We start from the raw sequence: 24,185 nt of genomic DNA on the forward strand, positions 1-24,185 counted from the left end.
GAAAAGGATATTAATAGATCTCATAAAGCCATGTGATCTGATGCAGACAATGTTTTTTTTTCCAACGAGGGTGCAGGGAAACAGTAGCACAGTCACAGACATTATTTTCATTCATTTTTCATTACTAGATGCTCATTCTGTTAGTACGAGCGCGAATAGAATTCAGACCACGCTGCACAAATTTTAACACTAAAAGGCTTTTGTACTGAAACAAGTGTGACATATAATTACAAACTATGTAGGAAAGTTAATCCAACAGCAATAGAGAAATTTTTAAACCTTTTCAAGGAACAAGAGTGTCAGTATGTTTATAGAGCCGATCACACAGATGATAAATAAAATGCTCTCTCCGACACATTTATCATGTTCTATGAGAGTTCATTCCCATTACAACATTCTAAATGGGGTACTAGAAGTAACAGGCAGCCTGGGTAGCTGACTAGTGGGATTAGGAATCATGTAGAGCAAAGCGGGCATTATATCAATTGTTAAGGTCACAATATAGCTACAGTAGCCCATTAAAAACAGTATAACAGTATTGTGAGGTGCTTAAAATGTTATTAGGAAATCAAAGAGTATGTGGTATGCCAATAGAATATCTAATTCACAGGATATCAGTTGTGAAGGAAGAGGCTGGTCAGCAGCACAAGGACGACGATATCCAGTCAGTTGGTAGTAAATATATTTCTGTTATTCATAATTCAGATATATGTACGGTATTTAACAATCATTTTCTGAACATTGCTGGTGAATTAAATAAAAATTTAGTTCCTACGGGGAATCATATAACATTCTTGGCACATGCCTTTCCAAAAGTGATATCTAAATTACTCAATTTTTATACAAACAAGGGGGAGATTGAGACAATATTTAAATTACTGAAAAATAAGAACTATCATGAATATGATGTAGTGCTTAGCAGAATATTAAAGTACTGTGGTGCACATGTTCGCCCTGTATTGAGCCATACTTGTAATTTTTCCTTTACGAATGGTCAGTTTCCTGAACAATTAAGGAACTCAGTAGTAAAGCCGCTTTATAAAAAGAGAGAAAGCGATAATGTAGACAATTTGAAACCTATGTCGTCAGTGTTTGCTAGAGTTATTGAAAAGGCGGTGTATGTAAGGATAATTGATCATTTTATATCGCACGATTTGCTGAGAAGTGTACGGCTCGGCTTTAGAAGTCGTTTAACAACTGAAGATGCTATACTTTATTCTCTGTGAGGTACTGGATGGGCTAAACAAAAACTTTCGAACGCTAGACATATTTTTTGATTCAACTAAGACGTATGATTTTGTTAATCACAAAATATTGCTCCAGAAGTAGGACCATTATGGAATATGGGGAGTAGCTCACAATTGGTTCACCTCTTACTTTAGCAACAGACAGCTAAATGTCATTATTCAGAATGTTGGGAATGGCTATGATGTGGGGTCTGAGTTGGCTACAGTCAAGTGGAGTGTGCCCCTGGGTTCACTGTTGGGGCCAATCCTGTTCCTTACTTACATAAATGATATGTCCTTAGTATTATAGGTAGCTCTGAAATATTTCTGTTTGCTGATGACACTAGCTTGGTAGTAAAGGATGTTGTGTGGAACACTGGCTCGGTTTCAAATTCATGATCCTAAGTTTATGGCTTGTAGAAAATGAACTAACACTAAATCACAGTAAGACACAGTTTTTACAGTTTCTAACACACGATTCAACAAAACCTGACGTTTTGTCATTTCACAAAATGGGCATATAATTTGTGAAACTGAACAGATCAAAATTCTAGGTGTTCAGATAGATAGTAAACTGTCGTGGGAAGCCCACTTTAAGGATCTTGTTCAAAGACTGAATGCTGTCATTCTTACTATTAGAAAGGTATCTGAATGTTAGTTTGACACGAAAATTAGACTACTTTGCTTATTTTCATTCGCTTGTGTTGTATGGTATTATATTTTTGGGTAACTCTTCAGATTCTGAAAGTATATTTTTGGCTCAGAAGGTGTAAGTTCACCAAGCTCTTGTCGACCCCTGTTCACGAGTCTAGGTATTTTTACATTGGCCTCTCAGTATATATATATATTAATTGCTGTCATTTCTTGTTAACAATATTAGCTTATTCCCAAGAATAAGCAACTTTCACACAGCTAATACAAGGCAGAAATCGAACTTGGATTTCGATCGGACTTCCTTAGCTCTTGCGCAAAAAGGTGTGCAGTATAGTGCTGCATCCATTTTCAATAAGCTACCACTCGTATTCAAAAATCTTAGCAATAATTTACCCGTCTTCAAATCTAAACTGAAAAGTTTCCTCATGGACCACGCCATCTATTTTCTCGAGGATTTCCTTGCAAAATTAAGGTGATTCTTGTTGTATTGTTGATTTCGTTTACTTAAACTTATGGACCGACTATTTTCAAGTTCATAAACATTTCATTCTTATCTGTTATTACTTTTATGTTGTAATTTCAGGTACTGACACGTCACTTGACCTTAGAGATTTGGTCCTCAATTTGGTCCTACGGAACATGGCGTGTAAATAAAAAATAAATAAAATAAAAACATTGCACATTTGCACCATCAGGAAGGACGTTAAACAAAATAACCTCTTTCTGAGTCTGAGAAGGCCACTGCCATGACTTTACCGGCTGAACGTTTTCTTCGGAGGAGAGATGTGTGGTTCCACCCCATGGATTGTGGTTTTGTTGCAAGTTCAAAGTGGTGAAACCGTGTTTCATCGTCTGTGACAATGTTGGACAAAAAGTGTCACCATCAGCATCGCAACGCGCAAACAATTCTGCACAGCTGGCTCTTCGGTCCTCTTAAAGGTGTTCTGTTAGGTGACAAAAAACCCAGCGGCACACCCCCAAATGGCGGCAGCTGTAGTCGAACGGTTCTAGGCGCTTCAGGGAACCGCGCGACCGCTACGGTCTTAGGTTCGAATCCTGCCTCGGGCATGGAGGTTTGTGATGTCCTTAGGTTATTTAGCTTTAAGTAGTTCTAAGTTCTAGGGGACCGATGACCTCAGATTTTAAGTCCATACTGCTCAGAGCCACACCCCCAAATTGTGGCAGAAAAGTGTTCGAATGTGAATGTGATCACATAGAATGAGAGTCTCCGTACGTTCCAACATTTCAGGACTGACAACTGTGTGCAGCTGGTTGTCATGCGAGAGATCTAACATGTTTGCTCGAAATTGTTGCGATGACAGACGTATCTCCCAAACACTGACAGTTTTTTTTCCACTGCCAGGTCTCTCCTTAGACAGTCTACAAGTTCCTATGAATATATATGCGATTCTTCGGTTTTCCGCCAAAACAAACTCACTGAGAGCTCTGTGCTTCCAACGTATCTCACTTACAGACGTCATTTTAAAGGCTAGGTATAGCGCAGCCATTAATCGAAACTTCGAGAAATTAGATATTCCACGATTTCCAACAAGAAATTCTGCATCTTTCATCAGAGAGTGGCCAGGATAAGAAGTGTTGCATCACTTTTTGAAGCCCCTCATCTCTCGAATGAATAAAGAACTACAGAAGATCTCACGAAATATTACAAAAATTTCTGGTCACGCTGTACTCGCTGCGGTGTTATCTGATTTCCTGCAGTGGCGCAACAGAAAGAGAGATGTAAGCTAAATCGGTCATAACTGTCAGGAGGCGGGTGCTCAGTCACGCGGTGGGAGGCCGCCGTTTCCGGCGCGGCGTGCCGCCCCTGGGCCCGCGGCCCCCGACCGCAGAATTTATGTGGGCTAACGACGCTAATGCCGCCCAAAGACGCGCGGGGGCGCCGTGTGATGCACTGCCCGCGGGCACGGCACGCCGCCCCCGACGACTGTATCAGCACACACTCCCTCTGCCACACACCGCTCCTCGCTCGTCCACGGCCACTACTCACTCGCGCACCTAATCGATGCTGGCGTCTATTTTACGTAAATATCGAATCCAACAAATCATCTTATTCTCATTTTTATGTCCGTCACCAAAAAGTTGCAAACAAGGGAACCTCCCCATCGCACCCCCCTCAGATTTAGTTATAAGTTGGCACAGTGGATAGGCCTTGAGAAACTGAACACTTATCAATCGAGAAAACAGGAAGAAGTTGTGTGGAACTATGAAAAAAAAGCAAAATATACAAACTGAGTAGACCATGCGGCAACATCAAGGATAGTGTGAGCTCAGAGGCGCCGTGGTTTGCTTGAGCAGCTGCGGAATTAGAGATCCTAGGTTGAAGTCTTCCCTCGAGTGAAAAGTTAACTTTTTTTTTATTTTCGCAAAATTATGATCTGTCCGTTCGTTCATTGACATCTCTGTTCACTGTAATAAGTTTAGTGTCTGTGTTTTGCGACCACACCGCAAAACCGTGCGATTAGGAGACGAAAGGACGTGCCTCTCCCATGAGAACCGAAAACATTTGATCGCAAGGTCATAGGTCAACCGATTCATCCACTGGAAAACACGTCTGATATATTCTATACGACACTGGTGATGGTATGTGTGTCACATGACAGGAATATGTTGTCGACCCACCTAACTTGTGCACTTGGCGAATGGCTAAAAAGATTCTTCTACTTTGCCCGATTTAGGTATCCTTGTGGATGTGATAATCAATCCCAAAAAAGTGATGAAAACATAAGAGTTTGTCACATAAACTGCAACAAATGAATGCAACAATTTCACAGTCTCACAGTTTTCCCTGTGCTCTGTCAAAACATACGTTTTAACGTTTTCAAATTTTTCCATTTAGGTGTAGCGTCTCCATACTACGGTGCAGTTACCTCGCATCGGACGGACGGACGGACAGATAATAATTGTCTGAAAATAAAAAATTAAACTTCTCACTCGAGGGAAGACTTGAACCAAGGACCTGTCGTTCCGCCGCTGCTCACGCTAACCACGGGACCACGCCGCTCCGGAGCTCACACTATCCTTGATGTTGAGTATCTTGCGTATGGACCACTCAGTTTGTATATTTGCTTATTTTTTTCATAGTTCCACACAACTTCTTCCTGTTTTCTCGATTGATCTGTGTTCAGTTTTTCAAGGCCTATCCACTGTGCCAACTTATAACTAAATCTGAGGGGGGTGCGATGGGTAGGTTCCCTCGTGAGATGTTTCTGTTCTGTAACTGAAGCGTTGCTTTCGCTTGAGCCTTGGGGTGTCTGTGGCGCTGCGCGAATTTGCAGTCCGGACTGTGGCCTGAATTCACGCTCTCTCGCCAATGTGCGGTGAGTGAGACATATCATGCAACTTTCTGTTACTCGGATTTTGTTGGAAACGTTTACTCGCCAAAACAACCGAAGAGCTATAACTGCAGCATGTGCTCTCAGGGATGACATCTGCAGGGCTGCAGAAAGTAAAATCAAACATGACTTACCAATCATCGATTCTGAAAAAGGTTTTCGATCGTATCAACGACGTGTAACTGCTGCAGGTGCTCCAGAAAATGCGTTATGGAGGCTGTTTGACGAACTTTATTAGGAAACTTATTTTGAATACTAGCCCTGCTGGGGAAAAAAAATTTTATCTCTCTGCCTATTTCGGTTCAAAAATTCGGAATTAGATGTGGCACATCGTGAAATATTCTCGCTTCAGCCGGTATAACTTCATCAAATTCCGAACTTGCCATATGTGGCCTCCGAAATGGCGACTGTAGCCGAGGTGTGTTCCAGGCAGAGACCTGTCGTTGAGGTTCTTCGGTGGATAACCAGGTCATAGCATATACTCACAGGGGCTTGCAGAATGTGTACAGAGACCTGGCAGAGAACAACAGCGCGGTGAGTCGTTGGGCGAGACGCCTCTCGTCATCGAAAGTCCGCTCAAACATGTCCGATCTCCTGCACGCCGGACGGCGCACAAAGCTGTTACTCCTGCAATGCTGGAACGTGTGGACACTAATACTAGGTAATCAGTGGATCACATTCAAACATCTCATTGCTCACCTGAACGTCTCTGTTGTTAAGGCTCGTCCGCAACGTGCGGTATTCAAAAGTGTGGGCCCACTGGCTTCTTCAAAAGTGATTCAGATGGCTCTAAGTACTATGGAACTTAACATCTGAGGTCATCAGTATCCTAGACTTAGAACTACATAAACCTAGCTAACCTAAGGACATCACACACATCCATGGCCGAGGCAGGATTGGAATCTGCGACCGTAGCAGCCGCGTGGTTACGGACTCAAGCGCCTAGAACCGCTCGACCACAGCAGCAGGCACTGGCTTATTCACCTCCTAGCGGAAGACCACAGTGATACAAAGGAATTTGTCGTATTCCATGACAACGCAAGACCTTACACAAGTCTGTGCACCCGAGAGGAGCTCACAAAACTTTACTGGATTGTTCTTCCTCATTCATCCTACAGCCTGGATCTCGCACCTTCCGACTTCCATCTGTTTGGCCCAGTGAAGGATGCATTCCACGGGAAGAAGTATGTGGATGATGTGGAGATTATTGATGCAGCATGACCAGTAGAGTGGTCCGTCTGAGCCGCGCGGGATTAGCCGAGCGGTCTGAGGCTATGTAGTCATGGACTGTGCGGATGGTCCCGGCGGAGGTTCGAGTCCTCCCTCGGGCATGGGTGCGTGAGTTTGTCCTTAGGATAATTTAGGTTCAGTAGTGTGTAAGCTTAGGGACTGATGATCTTAGTATTTAAGTCCCATAAGATTTCTCACACACTGTCCGTGTGAGCATACAAACTCTCTCAGTAAAGCGGCATAAGGCCGTTAAGTTGACCGGAGATACAGTAATGTTAAAAAATAGGGTTTAGTAGTCAGTGGAGAGGGAAATAAAATTATGTACTGGAATGCTGAATTAAAGTAAAGTGCTTTCAGAAAAAGATGTTTTTCATTCCTTATTGAATGCCCCCGTATATGCTACTGTTAATGCACCTCAAATGTCCACAGTAGAGGAAAAGATGTTTAAAGCTGTTGTTCAATAAGCTGGGGAATAATTGGACACTTGAACTATTAACTTGTACACTTGCCTGAAAGGGCGGTAGTAGAACATAAACTTGACCATACAGTTAGAAATTATTAGTTACATTTAGTGAGATTATGTTACAAAATGGTACTTTACTTCGGTAAAGTTTGCTACGTGGCACTTGGTGTCCTAAACCTAATACAAAGATATCTAAATGACTTTTCTGTCTCTTGACACTGTACGATATTTTCACTACGACTGAAAGTACTACTGCAGACACTCTTGTAATTTAAGTATTACATTAGCATTTGCGGATACGGCAAACTACAGCTGTAGTATTTATTCGTGACAATGAGTACGTGTCTCGCACCTAAGCTAGAACTGAGTGGTTGCTTTTAACATTCTGGCTATCTGAGCGTGTGACATACTTCCATATGTCATCTTTCTGTCCAAATCCTACAGTCCCATACAGGTAGAGATGTATCATGAAAGTCGCAGCCTTGTTTTAGGCATGAAATATTATATTACAGTGCCTGCTTTGGTTCGATATATTCTGGAACGTCCTCCAGACATGCATGCGGGCATGAAGTACATCGAACCAAGAAAGACAGTGCAGCTTAGTATTTCATTCCTGGAAACAAGGCTGCGAATTTATTCACACATCTCTCCACGTACGGGATTGACAATATCTGCGCAAGTGTATGACGTTGGCAAAACAGTGGAGTATAGAAGATTTGGTCCGTCTGGGGAGCGCGCTCGGATAGCCATAGTGGTTAAGACGAGCGCTCACGTAAAGCGAAATCCGGGTTCAAGTCTCGGTCCAGCACAAAATTTCATTATCACCAGTACACTATGCAGCTGAAGTTTCAACACATTTGCAAATAAGAATCCATTAAATTCAGCATATTCACAAATGAGAAAATAATTCTTGTATTTCATACAAATGATGATAGCAGCATGTAAGCACGTATTAAGGACATTGCAGCGTATATCAAACCGACACAGGGACTCCAATACAGTGCTCGTTTAAGTATCCTAGTTCTCCGTAAATAGTAACTGCTACGTCAGAACGTTGTGTTTACAGTGGAGTCGTAGATCTTTGTAGCGTAATTACAGGCACATTACTCATATGGCTCAAGGTAATGAACTGAACTGTCTGACTGGCTCCTGGAACACAACTGTGCATATATGACCACGACATCTCATGATTTGAGCCTGTTGGTGGAAGGATTTCCGTCACAAGAAGGCGGAAGCAATGTAGGCCTTTAGCGGTTAGCTCCATTGTTGTTGTTGTTGCGGTATTCAGTCCAGAGACTGGTCTGATGCAGCTCTCCATACTGCTCTATCCTTCTTCATCTCCGAGTAACTACTGCAACCTACATCCTTCGGAATCTGCTTAGTGTAATCATGTCTTGGTCTCCCTCTACGATTTTATCCTCCACGCTCCCCTCCAGCACTAAACTGGTGATCCCTTGATGTCTCAGAATGTGTCCTACCAACCGATCCCTTCTTGTAGTCATGCTCTCGCAAAAATTCCTCTTCTTCCCAATTCTGTTCAGTACATCCTCATTACTTACGCGATCTACCCATCTAACCTTCAGCATTCTTATGTAGCACAACATTTCTAAAGCTTCTATTCTCTTCATGCCTAAACTACTTATCGTCCATGTTTCACTACCATACATGGCTACACTCCATACAAATACTTTCAGAAGAGCCTTCTTGACACTTAAATGTATACTCGATATTAAAAAATTTCACTTCTTAGAAAGGCTTTCCTTGCAATAGCCATTCTACATTTTAAATGCTCTCTACTTCGACCATCTTCAGTTATTTTGCTCCACAAATACCAAACCTCACCTACACCTATAAGTATCTCATTTCCTAATCCATTTCTCTCAGCATTGCCTAATGTAATGAGACTACATTCCATTATCCTCGTTTCGCTTTTCTTGCTGTTCACCTTATATCCTGCTTTCAAGAGACAGTCCATTCCGTTCAAGTGCTCTTCCAGGCCCTTTGGTGTCTCTGTCAGAATTACAAAGTCATCGTCAAACCACATGGATTTTAATTCGTGATCCAAATTTTTGTTTTGTTCCATTTATTGCTTGCTCAATATACAGATTGAATAAAATTGGGGATAGGCTACAACCCTGTCTTACTCTCTTCTCAACCATTGCTTCCGTTTCATGCCCCTCGATTCTTATAACTGCAATCTGATTTCTGTACAATTTTAACGAACCTGCCGCTCCCTGTATGTTACCTCTGCCACCTTCAGAATTTTAAAGAGATTGTTCTGGACAACGTTGTTAAAAGCTTTCTCTAAGTCCCCAAGTGCTAGAAACTTAGTTTTGAATTTCCTTAATCTATATTCTAAGGTAAGTCTTAGAGTCAGCATTGCCTCACGTGTTCAAATATTTTTCGGAATTCAAACCGATCTTTCCCGAAGTCAGCTTCCACCAGTTTTTTCATTCGTGTGTAAATAATTAGTGTTAGTATTTTGCAACCATGACTTATTAAACTGATAGGTCGGTAATTTTCACACCTGTCGACAGCTGCTTTTTTGAGCTTGGAAGTATTGTATTCTTCTTGAAGTGTGAGGGTTTTTACCCTGTCTTATACATCTAGCTCACCAAATGCAAGTATCATATGTCCCATTTCATCTTCATCTACGTCCTCTTCCATTTCCATAATACTGCCGTCAAGTAAACCGCCCTTGTATAGACCATATAAACACTCCTTCGACAGTTCCACTTTCCCTTCTTTGCTTAGGACTGCTTTTCCATCTAAGCTCTTTGTATTCATACAGAATTTCCTGTAGCCAGTATCTATCTTACCCCTAGTGGTATATGCCTCTATATCCTTACATTTGTCCTCTAGCAATCCTTGCTTAGCCAAGTTGTTCTTCCTGTCGGTCTCATTTTGAGACGTTTGTATTCCTTTTCGCCTGCTTCACTTACAGCATTTTTATATTTTCTCCTTTCATCAACTGAATTCAATATCTTTAATGTTACCCAAGGATTTCTATTAGCCCTCGTCTTTTTACCTACCTGATCCTCTGCTGCCTTCACTATTTCATCTCTCAAAGGAATCCATTTATCTTCTATTGTATTTCTTCCCTTGTATCTGTCAATCGTTCTCTACTGCGCTCTCTGAGACTTTCTACAACCTCTGGTTCTTTCAGTTTATCCAGGTCCCGTCTTCTTAAATTTCTTCCTTTTTGCTGTTTATTTAGTTTTGATCTGTAGTTCATAGCCAATAAATTGTGGTCAGAGTCTACATCTGCCCCTGGAAATGTTTTACAATTTTTAATCCTGGTTCCTAAATCTCTGTCTTACCATTATATAATCTATCTGAATTCTTCCAGTGTCTCCAGGCCTCTTCCACGTATACAAACTTCTTTCATAATTCTTAAACCAAGTGTTAGCTATATTGAAGTTATGCACTGTTCAAAATTCTACAAGGCGGCCTCCTCTATCATTTCTTATCCCCAATCCATATTCAACTATAACTTTTCCCTCTCTTCCTTTCCCTACTATCGAATTCCAGTCCCCCGCGACTATTACAATTTCGTCTCCCTTAACTATCTGAATAATTTCTTTTATCCCATCATACATTTCTTCAATCTCGTCATCATCTGCGGAGCTAGTTAGCATATAAACTTGTACTACTGTGGCGTGCGCTTCGTGTCTATCTTGGCTACAATAATGCATTCACTATTCTGTTCGTAGTAGCTTATCCGCGCTTCTAATTTTTATTCGTTATTGAACCTCTAACATTCATGGTGGTGTCTGTCTGTTCTATATCGTGTCTTCCTACTACTTTCGCGCAACGACAATGGATCGAAGGATGACCTATGCAATATTTACATCTATAATCTAGGTTTAAATTAAGTTTCACAAGAGAGCAAACTATCAAAATGGTCTACAGTGACCCTAAATTATCTTTAATTACTTATCTAACTTGTCATAAATTACAGTGGCTGATGTGGATTCTCAATAACTATATTACAGAAAAATCATCGCATTTCAGATTTTTTACTTCAAGTGGCAAATGCGAACACCATGAGCTTTACTTGACGATCGACACTAGTATTACGCAAAAAGGGGTGTAACAGATGAGACTTCTGCAGTTCTGAGTGAAGTCTTATGCGCTCAAAAATGCGGCATCGCGTGCGTTCATTACGTTGTCGGTGTTTAGGCAGCGTCAGGGCGGCGGCCAGCGCAGCACAGCTCCGCTCACCTCGCCATCTCGGAAGCAACTCTTCTCCTAACTTCTCCTTACTACCATTTACCGAAGTTGGTTAAAAAAACTATCTGGCTGTGTTTTCATCTGACCAATCAGGGTCTCAATGTTAACCTTAAGCTCCGCCTACAAAAATTCTCTACGCTAAAACTCGCAGCTGGTGTGGTCCTTTTAGCGTTATCGTAAGATCTATACTGTTCTTCTGGAGGGCTCTATCTTTTAACATGGGCTGGGGGGGGGGGGGGGGGGGGGGTGGTCCTAACGTAACAGAGACGCGAAAAAGTCTCACGCTAAAACTTGCGGATGGTGTCGTCCTAATGGTCAGCTGGTGACGTGGGTGTCCAGTCCGTTCCTTATCGTAGGGCCCTCTACCTTAACACGGTTCTGCTCTCGGCTTCTGTTCTCGTTTCTCCCCTCAGAACTGCGACTGTCTCACGGTGGGAAGGTATGACATGCATTTAGGCATTCTTGTGTTAGTCTGTGGTATTCCATTTGCTCACTCGTTACTCGTATTACTTTGGTTAATTTAATGTTACGATTTATTCGGAGCTAAGTGACATAGTACTGCATTTGCTTATGTCAGGGTTTTCATGGAAGGTGTTGGATTTGCCGGACACCTTACAAACCTACCTCTGCATTACCTCTATTTGATTTTGTTTTTATTACTCTTTATTCACCTAACCAGAAGTCTTGTTCCTGCAGTCACCGAACTTCACTAATTCTTACTATATCTAACTTTACCCTATGCTTTTCCCTTTTTAAATTTTCCAACCTACCTGTCTGATTAAGCGATCTGACATAACACGCTCCAATTCGTAGGATACCAGTTTTCGTTCAACTGATAATGTAGTCCTCTTGAGAAGTCCCCACGCGGAGATCCGAATGGTGGACTATTTTACCTCCAGAATATTTTAACCAAGAGGGCGCCATCATCATTTAACCATACAGTAAAGCTGCATGCCCTTGGGAAAAATTACGGTTGTAGTTTCCCCTTGCTTTCAGCCATTAGCAGTACCAGCACAGCAAGGTCGTTTCGGTTAATGTTACAAGGACAGATAAGTCGATCATCGAGACTGTTGCCCCTGAAACTACTGAAAAGGCTGCTGCCCCTCTTCAGGATCCACTCGTTTGTCTTGCCTCTCAAAAGTTACCCCCCATTTATGATTGCACCTACGGGGCGGCTATCTGTATAGCTGACGCATGCAAGCGTCCCCACCAACGGCAAGGTCCGTGATTCATGGGAGGAGGTCGCTACATTATCAGTGGACATGTACGACGCGCAGATGGTGGTACAAAAGCAGAGGCTGCTGCTTGGATCTCCGATGCGTGTTGGCGGCCTGTTGTGGTATTTGTTGTGTACCCTTCAGCCTGTTACACAACAAGGATCAAGATCTTACTCAATAGACTCTTGAGAAAAGACGTTTCTACGATCAAACTGTGCGGCAAGGTTGGACGTTGCCTGTCTTGACGTATACTGTTGCCATCAAACCATTATTGAATGCCCTTGTACAACACATATGCTCCATAGCATTATAATGTCTAGGACAACGTAGGCAGAGGACATCTGTGTGTCCCACCACCTGAAGGCCTCAAAAACTCGACAAACATTCTCAGAGATTTCTCAACAGCTGCGACGTCAAGCTCACTACAAAGATAACGACTGTGCTATACATCGGACAAAGCTTCAACATTGCTGACAGCATGGACTTGTGCAAAACTACCACATCGCCTACACCTGAATTCCATTCCAGCACAAATACTATCACAGCGCCATCTATCACAAAGCGAGAAAAGTGGTCCAACTGAAACATTCATATTTCTTTACGTACTACACGAATAAATAATAAAAAATGGGAGTTCCTATTAAAAAAAAAAAACAGTTGATATCCGTTTGACCTATGGCAGTGCCATTAGCGGTCCAACCGTAGTGCCATCTGATTTGCCCCTTCAAGCTAGACGAGTTTCGTTCTTTGTAGCTTTTTCGTTTGATGCTTATTTCGTGAGGCATTTGGCCCGGTCACTGTCAACGGACCACCCTGTATATGTTACTTCTTCTTACACTCCAATTGCAACTATTGCAATAAAATTGTGCAGATCACACATAAAAAACAATTAAAAACACAACGAATCTTAGAGCAACCCACGACGAGTCAGTGAAATCGTTTCTAAAAGATGTTGCCAATCCAACTGGAGAAAAACTTTGAAGAACGCCATCATTACCACCAAGAGCTGCTTATTATATTTATTATTGACTAACCAGTTTTGGTCCAACTAGCACCATCAGGTTCACAAAAATATTTACGTCATACCAGAGGATATTTAATCAATGTCGTAACGTAATAAAACCCATGAATGCGTTACTGTCGTAACACAGTAATATAAATTACATCTTCAGTCATTAAATGCGCCAGACAGAGTACTCATTCTTGCTACATCAAAAGTCTGTTACTGACAGTAATGACTAATAACTTAATAAGCAACAAAGGCGACGTACTGTGAGTCATAAAATCAAATGATCTGACGACATTGTAGGATGTCAGTTTAACTTCATACTCACACCCACCGTCGGTGAGTTGTAACTCACTGTGATAGGTACAGAGGCCACCAGAGTACATTACTTTTGTTCGTGTTTAGTTTAGTTACCAAGCCTAGTAGGGTACGTAAGGAGACTGAATTGCGTCAGACATTGAGTAATCCCTATGGAAGATACGGAGATCGTATGAGAGAGCATTATCAGCACCTGATAGTTTCAAACGGGCACATTGTATATCTCCATTTCGCCAGACAGTCGAATTGCGCAATATCCAAGTATGTGGAGCATTCAGATGTGACAGTAGCCTTATGGTGGTCCACATGGGATCGCTGAGGGCTTGAATAACCAACGTCGAGTTTCCGGTCGGCCACGGCTGCTCCCGTGGGGGTGGGTTTCTGTATTGTGCACCAAGCACATCAGACTCCTTCACATCCGTGTCTGTCATCTGAGGGCAAGTAACAGACTCCGCTGCAATAGCCTCTATCTTTCCACTCTATTGATGGTAGACTAGGAGCAGCCGGACTAGGCACTTATCGTCCCAACCACTGGCTGCAGTTAACGCCACGCCACAAACGGCTTGCATTTGGTGTGGTGCCTCGACATAGAAGGACGGACTGCTGACGCATGGCATCGCGTTCTTATCAGCAACAGATTATGATTTTGCATTACCCACAATGACGATTTCAGCAAGTATGGTAGCTGCAGCGGGACACGTCCATGTCTTCTGACGTCTTGAAGAGGCACAATGGTGAATAACTTGGCGTCACGTAATGGGGAGCCATGGAATATGACTTCATGACGTGGCTGGCAGTGACTGGCGGAACTTTGATGGCACAACGGTAAGCCATGGACACCCTGCACCCTCAAGTGTCTCCTCTCATTCGACAGTATCATGGTGCCATCTTTCAAATGGGCATTCGTCTTCCACACGTGAAACATGTCTTTATGAACTGTGTGACTTATGTTGAAGCACTCCTGTGGCCAGCAAGATCCCAGATTTGCCCCCGATGGAACGGGTGTGGGATCAGCTGCGACATCAGCTCCTTCTCGGTGCCAGTATCCAGGATATCAACGAGCAGTTACAACAGATGTGGGCCAGTTTGGCTCAGCAGAGGAGACAACCACTTTGTGACCCCATTTCCAAACCAGTCAGTTTGTACATCCAGGCAAGGCGGTGGCACAACTTCTTAATGTTAAGTCGGCTCAAAGTGCGGTGTTCTCTGTAAATTTGACTTGAATCTGTAATCGGTGCAAAATACGGAGTACTGTCTACATTTGACTCGAATCTTTAATCAGTGCAATAACATCAGACACCCGCTGCTCTTCTGCGTAATTCACTTTTTTATCAGGCAATGTATTAACTTCAGTTTTAAATTAATAAAGAAATATTCTTTTTCATTTGAAAAAAAAAATTATTTAATCATTACGAAAATAACTCTCTCTGGTAGGCCTGCGATCAAAACTGCAATACTTCAAAAAATGGTTCAAATGGCTCTGAGCACTATGGGAATTAACATCTGTGGTCATCAGTCCCCTAGAACTTAGAACTACTTAAACCTAACTAACCTAAGGACATCACACACATCCATGCCCGAGGCAGGATTCGAAATTGCGACCGTAGCAGTCGCGCGGTTCCGGACTGAACGCCTAGAACCGCTAGACCACCGCGGCCGGCCTGCAATACTTTGCAGTAAGGATTACCCGCACTTGGAAAAGTCATAAACTCCACAAATACAGGTTACAAAGCGCCACTCTTCAGATAATTTGGAACTCTTTTCATGAAATGAACATAATGAATGATCAATGCAACAGTAAAAGAAAAACTTTCTTCACGTTAATGATGAAATGGAAATTCTGAAAAATGTGTACATACTGTTTGTCAGTGTTACTAAATTTAAATTATGTATTGTTACTTTAATATTATTTGAACTGTCGCTGATTCCCTGAGACATTGTAACTGAACAGCGTAGATCGCTTTCCGGCAATAATAAGCCTCAAACGTTATTTTATATAATTTCCTTTCAACGACAAATCAGAAATTAGTCAAAGACACTCGGTTCTATAAAAATGGGAAAGGTGTAGTATTCTAGTAGAAGTCAATGAAATTCCCGGGGTATGCTACACAAAATTTATAAGCTTATGTTACGTGACCATTCTTACAGGTAGTCTACCATTGTGTCGGTGTCTAATACACTATCTTCTCCATTCACTATTTATTTTATTCATTTATTTATTTGCCATTTTCTTTTAGTTCGTTATTTGTATCTACGAAAATTGATTGCAGACGATTTTGGGGCAGCCTGGTGATGCTATTTGGAACTTAATCAATCCACTCACATACATCGCTACCAATGCGTCTCGTAATACACGACTTTGCTTCAGATTTCAGACTCGTCTTGCCTGCGACACACTTCCTCACTCTGCATCGCGGCTGCTACTGGGATGCTGCGCACACATCCTCTGAGGTAACAAAGCAACGCCCAGCAACTCCTTGGTAAGAATAGAACAACCTGACTTCCCCTACTATTTCCCTGATGACAAGACCCACTGTAATAATACTTTTCATAAAATCACACAAGTCACTTTGCAAAACACGTATCAAATCGAGATACATAATTTGTCTTACTCATAGCTGAAATAGCAAAGTTAGACTAAAATAAATATTTTTTTCCTTGTAGCAGACTGTACGATACTTATGAAAATACTGAAAAACAATAAAATCAGGAAATATATTAGAAAAATGACATCAGTAGTATATTAGGTGTTCAACAGTCGAAATATCATTGTTCTCGATAACGTTAGACGAATGCCTTCTTTTATGAGCTATTTGAACAACGGAGCTGAGATGCCATTTACTTTTAGGGATTGTGTGGCCGGCTTCCTTTCACAACACTAAGCTTTTTAACATATCATTTATCAATAATCACGTGGTGTACCCTACATTTGACTCGGAAGTCTACTACACGTTGATGTAAACTGTCGGTACTGGCGGAGTCACAATAAAACTTTACCGAGTGTTAGACGGGATACAATAAGGGTTAATTCTAGAGAAAAAATTAATCGGACATTTTTCTATGAAATGTTATGTACTTACAGTTTAGTTTTGTACTGTGATACGTTTACGCTAGAGGCCACAGTTTTCTACTTACTGAAGAAAAAATTACAAAAGTGAGCTTAAAACGCACCCCACACTCAACCCCCTACAAATTACGATTTTTAGATGGTTTTGATAACACAGCCTACTACCATTGTTTAAAAATTCGCCATTACACGAATAATTTTCCATATTCATTCTTTCCTGGTCTTCATTGAGTGGGCTGTTGCATCACCGGCTTAGACGCCTATTTTGCTAATGTTATTAATTTTATGCTGTTAAAATTCACCAAACTGTGAGGTGAAATACATACATACGTCAGTTGTGCAAATTGGAAGGTGCACAACAAAGATGATGATGTAACACACCAGGCAATGAGAACCAAAAAAAGAATTTGAAATAATGGAAATAATTCATGAAGTCTCACATTTTTGTACAGTAGGTAGGAGAGAAGCCATGAGTAACATATGAATAACGTTCTGAAACCCCTACCTCTTACCCCCCCCCTCCCCCCCCCCCCCTCCTTGGCAGCCGTCGCCCTCACCCAGCCCCACAACACTCGGGATGGTGATGCATTTGAACGTAACTTTTGAACCTTTTTATTGAGTACGGATTCCAGCGACATCATATCCAAGAACAAGATTAAACTGCATTGAATTTCCTAAAAAAAGGACCTATGCTTTCCTTCCCTAAAACTAAAAGAACGCGCGAAGAGAGAGAGTGAGAATATTGAAAGTCTAAGTTGTTTTGTAGGCCAGTTTCCCCACTTAATAGTCTACAAGCGTTCTATATAAAACTGTTTGTCTCGACTCCCTCTACAGAGCTACTGTACTTTGTAAACAGTTACCGTTCACACTAGCATGTACTATTCACATACTGCTGAAAATGGATGAACCCAACACTCAATGGTGATCGAGTCTCAAAAAATGCATGCATTAAACTGGAGAGAGGCTATAATCTCTGCAAGGACATTTACAGATCTAAGTCCCTCAACAAAAATCTCTGACTCCGCAGTACCATAGTAACATCTTCGATTTTGTGTGCCTCAGAAAGCTGAAGCATGTTCACATAGGCGCAAATCAGCAGACTACAAGTAAATGATAGTAAGTTTCTGTGAACAATCATTGGTCCAAGCAAAGAACAAGGCGTCTATGAGATCAATTACAAGGAGCTCTATTAACACATGGAGTATATTACAACACCTATGTGATGTTGGAGGTTAATCTTCCATGTAGTCAGGGTGGACTCTTGGATACTTACGTCGTAGACCTTCAGCATTGATTCTGAGCATCTTCAACATTGATTGGGGAGGGAACGCGACTTTCGCCAAACGGATAAGACGATGTATTAAAGAGATTAAGTGTTAAAGACCTTGGTAAGCTTGAAATTGATAGCAACGGTGTTCCTTAAAGAGATCACTACATAATGTTTATCAGAACATGGAGTTGTTTCCAGCGCTAACAGCAGTCAAACGTCGTTCAGGAGCTGCAGTGAAATCTACTCAGGAATGAAAAAATACTCATAGCCCTGGAATGAAAGAGTTTCGGGCTAAGTAGAGAGCTTGCGAGAATTAATAAGTATAGAGTCCACTGTGGGCCTCAATGATACTCAATAATGCGGACCACAGGTTGGGAAATTCATTGTTTTTCTTACATCCTCTATGCCTTTGCATCTTAAAGGTAGTAGAAGTAGTGTTTAATTTTACAAAACCCGTTACGAACTTGAGGCTGAGATGCAACGTATTATTCAGAACTCTATAGCCTATAAGTTATGAGTGAAAGTATTGGAAAGCATAAAACTGAGTAGTACTTACTATGACACTGTTGATAAACGGTAATTGGGTGTTGTTGATATAGAATTATCTATTCCAGAAACATCAGCGGAGTTAAACCTATTCAATGCAGACAAAATCTGTTTCTTTCCCTTGTTTTAGGACTTTAGATCAGAGTATGCACTTACAGTTGCACTTTTTATCGTTAGTACTGTCCCAATTGTACCACGCAGACATACCTCACAGCCCTAATGAATGCATTAAAATACCACTGTCACCTATTCATACTCTATGAAAGATGTTTCGCTACGCTACAAGACTAATTCCTAGCTTCATGGGTTTAACTGAGTTCAAAGATTCTTCTCACAAAAATATTGTGCTACATGGAATCTCCCCACAATATGGTAATTTTATCCGCAATTACAACCGTAAGACTGTGGTGAAGCCAAATTCTCCGCAATAAACTTTTTAAAACACTTGATTCGTTCTGTAGAGAAATACTGTCACTAATGATACCGTCATTTACGAGGCATTAGTCTCTAATTTTCCTTTTTCCTATATTTTTGTTCTCCACTGATGTCGGCTCCATAAAATCTCAGGTGAAATCTGTGCGTAAGCTTAGCTTTGCAAATAGTCGTTTAGTTCCCCGATTTGATCTGCGCATCTGCATTTTGCCTGTTGAGGTACCGAGCCAACCTCTACTGATGCGACCTCTGTATCCCTATTAGCATTTGCTCACGTAAAGAAATTCAGTACTTTGAGGAGAGTACCATCCTGATAAGAGAATATTCATCCGTGTTCCACAGACTGACGAGTCAGAATATACGTTATGTATTACCTACATTATAACGAGCGGAGTGTGAGGAGTCTCAAGTTAGCTGCGCGCTTCCACGAAACAGTGGGGGATAAATTAGATAAACAAGGCCTCCAATGGTCCTATAGAATGCTTTACTGTAATGACTTAGACAAGTGTCTATGTAGATGGAAACAGCTACTGATCTATGTATTCTAAATTATTCTAATAATTGCTAATACTAAACGTACGCCGTCCGGAGTGGCCAGGCGGTTCTAGGCGCTTCATTCTGGAACCGCGCGACCGCTACGGTCGCAGGTTCGAATCCTGCCTCGGGCATGGATGTGTGTGATGTCCGTAGGTTAGTTAGGTTTAAGTAGTTCTAAGTTCTAGGGGCCTGATGACTTCAGAAGTTAATTCCCATAGTGCTCAGAACCATTTGAACCATTTGAATTAAAAATACTTTTAAACTGATGCCATAGTATTGCTATACCGAACACTCTTTACGAAGAAAAATTTTTCTACCTACAGTATTAACTGCCAGCCAAGAAAAAGTTTTGCCTATGAATATCATTTTCACACAATATTTTCCCGCATGAAAATCTGTCAGATTAATGAGTTCTAACTCCGAAGAAAGACGCCACATGGCTAGTATCAAAGACCTCATAGGAATACGAAGGTGATTGTCATTTTAAGTGAGAGAGTTTATATTTTCAGTCCAGTATTCCGAATCTATGATTAAACCATGCAAAAGCTACTGCTTTAAATGTAATAGCTTGGATGTTGCTGGAACTATAGCATTCAAGCATTTTTTTTTTTCCTAGAGAAATTTCTTATGCATGGTAATACAAACGTAAATTCTGTAGACAAGTGTACGTACAATCGTGTGTAACAAGAGAACATTTCTTAAAAGCTAGCCGTAGAGTATTTTGTAATACTGCATAGACGATCACGTGCAAAATTTTGGAATCAAATAATACAGCCGAATGTATACTATCAAGCACTACATATGTATTCTGTTCGCAACAGAAAACACATTACAAAATTCGTTACTGCAAGGAGAACCGTCTGCCCCTCGTTTCCACGCGAGGTGCAGCACACGGGGGCGTAAACACACATAAATAATTTTCACTATTTGTCCCAGACGACCGCAGCTCCATAAATGTTGGTTCCGTCCACGAGTAACGCAATTTTTCTCGCAGCCCCCTGCATCAGACCGCAGAAGGGACATTAAACAGCACACGCACGAGGGGACAGCACAGCGACCTCCCCATTCGGTGCGGGAGATAAATGAGAAAGGGGGTGATAACGGCAGTTACAACAATATGTGCTCTGCGGGGGCGACACTTGTGGGTAATGAAGGCCGGCCGGACAAGCGGTTCCCTCGCGCGGCGCCACCCTCGTCATAAACACCGATATCTGGTCGACAGGGCGTTCGACTCGATCGACCTCTCCCTTCACTGTGGCTGTCACAGTGTCTTACAATTCTTCAGCAGAGAAGCCCAGTACTCTCACATAGCTTTCTGCTTAACAAACTCCTGATTGTGGAATATTCTGTACGTATGACTTTTTGAGACAAAGAGGGGGAGAGAAAGAGACAGAGAGAATGAGGGAGACGGAGAAAGAGAGAGAAACAGAGAGGGAGAGAGAAAGAGAGGTGAACACTTTTAGTGTTGTGAGGACGGGCCGTGATTCGTGCTTGGGTAGCTCAGGTGGTAGAGCACTTGCCCGAGGAAGGCAAAGGTCCAGAGTTCGAATCTCGTTCCGGCACACAGTTTTAACCTGCCAGGAACTTTCATGAATACTTTTGATCACAATATTGCAGTTACGTTAAGGCGTCAAGCAAGGAACGTCAAATTGCCCTGACGTGAATTACATGCTTGAATATGTAAGTGACTGGCTTTGAAAGACAACCGCTTGTACGCAGTCCAGTCACATTAATGCGATCATCAGCAATATTCTGTGTCATCGTGCAATAACAACACACAGACGACAGTGCAGCTGTTGTCGTAATGTGGAAACGGTGTGATTTATATGAAGTCCAAAAGAACTTGATCATTGACTTTCGGGCCAAGAGTGGAATCATTTCCGAAACGGCTAAGTTTGTAAACTGCTTGCGTGCCGTCGTGGTTAAAATATATGGTACATGGCAAAATGGCGCTATCCAAATTAGTACCAAAACCAATCCACTAAATTTCGGTTGCACAAATCTAAAGACTATATACACTAAATAGTTAAAAATTACAAATAACTTAAGGTGGAACGTTCACATTCGTAACGTTGTGGGTAAGACAAACCAAAGACTACAATCTATAGGTAGAACACTGAAAAAATGCCACAGGTCTACTAAAGAGGCTCAGATGGTATCGACGGAGGACATCGAGAAGGTTCAAAGAAGGGTAACTCGTTTTGTACAATCGCGAAACAGGAGAGAGAAGCGCCACGGATATGATACGTGAATTGTGGTAACAATCATTTTAAAAAATGGTCGTATTTCGTAGCAGCAGGATGTTTGCATGGAATTTCAATGACAAACTTTCTCCTCAGAGTGTCAAAATATTTTATTGGCACCCACCATTTTTCTGGCACCCACCTACGTAAGGAAGAATGATCATTATAATAAAAGTAAAAGAAATCAGAGCTCACACAGGAAGATTTAAGAGTTCGTCTTTCCCGCGTGCTGTTCGAGAGTGGAGCGGTAGAAAAATAGCTTCAAGGCGGTTCGACGGATCCTCTGTCAGGCACTTAACAGTGGATTTCTGAGTAATCATGTAGTTGTCGAGGCAGATGGAAACCTGCGTCGAGGAAACTACGTGCCGGAGATGACAGAGTTTAACTACGGCTGCAGAGATTTGTACATGCGAACATACTTGCAACTGTTGAGCAACTATCCGCCCAGATGCAGCAGTGTCTCCTGAACGAGCGTTCAGCGAACGTTGCTGTGTATGGGCCTCTCCTTTGCAGCAGGCGACTCGTTCCTGCCACATGCTGAACGCTGCTCATCGGCGACGACAGACGTAATTTGCACGCCTGTACCGCTACTGGACACCAATTGAATGGTGACTGGTGGTCTTTTCAGATGAATCAAGTTATTGCTCCATCGGACAGGATAGGGCGTTATAATCTGGGGAATGTTTTCGTGGCATTCGCCCTGTGATCTCCTCATTCTGAAGACACAGTGGATCAACACAAACATACAACTGCCTCTGGGGACCATGTCAATCTCTACATGTACACTCCTGGAAATGGAAAAAAGAACACATTGACACCGGGGTGTCAGACCCACCATACTTTCTCCGGACACTGCGAGAGGGCTGTACAAGCAATGATCACACGCACGGCACAGCGGACACACCAGGAATCGCGGTGTTGGCCGTCGAATGGCGCTAGCTGCGCAGCATTTGTACACCGCCGCCGTCAGTGTCAGCCAGTTTGCCGTGGCATACGGAGCTCCATCGCAGTCTTTAACACTGGTAGCATGCCGCGACAGCGTGGACGTGAACCGTATGTGCAGTTGACGGACTTTGAGCGAGGGCGTATAGTGGGCATGCGGGAGGCCGGGTGGACGTACCGCCGAATTGCTCAACACGTGGGGCGTGAGGTCTCCACAGTACATCGATGTTGTCGCCAGTGGTCGGCGGAAGGTGCACGTGCCCGTTGACCTGGGACCGGACCGCAGCAACGCACGGATGCACGCCAAGACCGTAGGATCCCACGCAGTGCCGTAGGGGACCGCACCGCCACTTACCAGAAAATTAGGGACACTGTTGCTCCTGGGGTATCGGCGAGGACCATTCGCAACCGTCTCCGTGAAGCTGGGCTACGGTCCCGCACACCGTTAGGCCGTCTTCCGCTCACGCCCCAACATCGTGCAGCCCGCCTCCAGTGGTGTCGCGACAGGCGTGAATGGAGGGACGAATGGAGACGTGTCGTCTTCAGCGATGAGAGTCGCTTCTGCCTTGGTGCCAATAATGGTCGTATGCGTGTTTGGCGCCGTGCAGGTGAGCGCCACAATCAGGACTGCATACGACCGATGCACACAGGACCAACACCCGGCATCATGGTGTGGGGAGCGATCTCCTACACTGGCCGTACACCTCTGGTGATCGTCGAGGGGACACTGAATAGTGCACGGTACATCCAAATCGTCATCGAACCCATCGTTCTACCATTCCTAGACCGGCAAGGGAACTTGCTGTTCCAACAGGACAATGCACGTCCGCGTGTATCCCGTGCCACCCAAGGTGCTCTAGAAGGTGTAAGTCAACTACCCTGGCCAGCAAGATCTCCGGATCTGTCGTCCATTGAGCATGTTTGGGACTGGATGAAGCGTCGTCTCACGCGGTCTGCACGTCCAGCACGAACGCTGGTCCAACTGAGGCGCCAGGTGGAAACGGCATGGCAAGCCGTTCCATAAGACTACATCCAGCATCTCTACGATCGTCTCCATGGGAGAATAGCAGCCTGCATTGCTGTGAAAGGTGGATGTACACTGTACTAGTGCCGACATTGTGCATGCTCTGTTGCCTGTGTCTATGTGCCTGTGGTTCTGTCAGTGTGATCATGTGATGTATCTGACCCCAGGAATGTGTCAATAAAGTTTCCCCTTCCTGGGACAATGAATTCACATTGTTCTTATTTCAATTTCCAGGAGTGTAGTTAGTTTTTCTCCGGCATGGTGGCATCTACCACCAACACAATGCATCGTGTCACACAACTGCGCAGTGCACGTGCGTGGTTCTAAGAGCACCAGGCTGAGCTTTCTGTAATCCCGTGGCCACAAAACTCCACCGATTTAAACCCAATCGAGAACATGTGGGACCCTCTCTATAAGACTGTTC

The sequence above is a fragment of the Schistocerca gregaria genome, chromosome 1 (assembly GCF_023897955.1).
Source record: "Schistocerca gregaria isolate iqSchGreg1 chromosome 1, iqSchGreg1.2, whole genome shotgun sequence".
NCBI classification, from domain to species: Eukaryota; Metazoa; Arthropoda; class Insecta; order Orthoptera; family Acrididae; genus Schistocerca; species Schistocerca gregaria.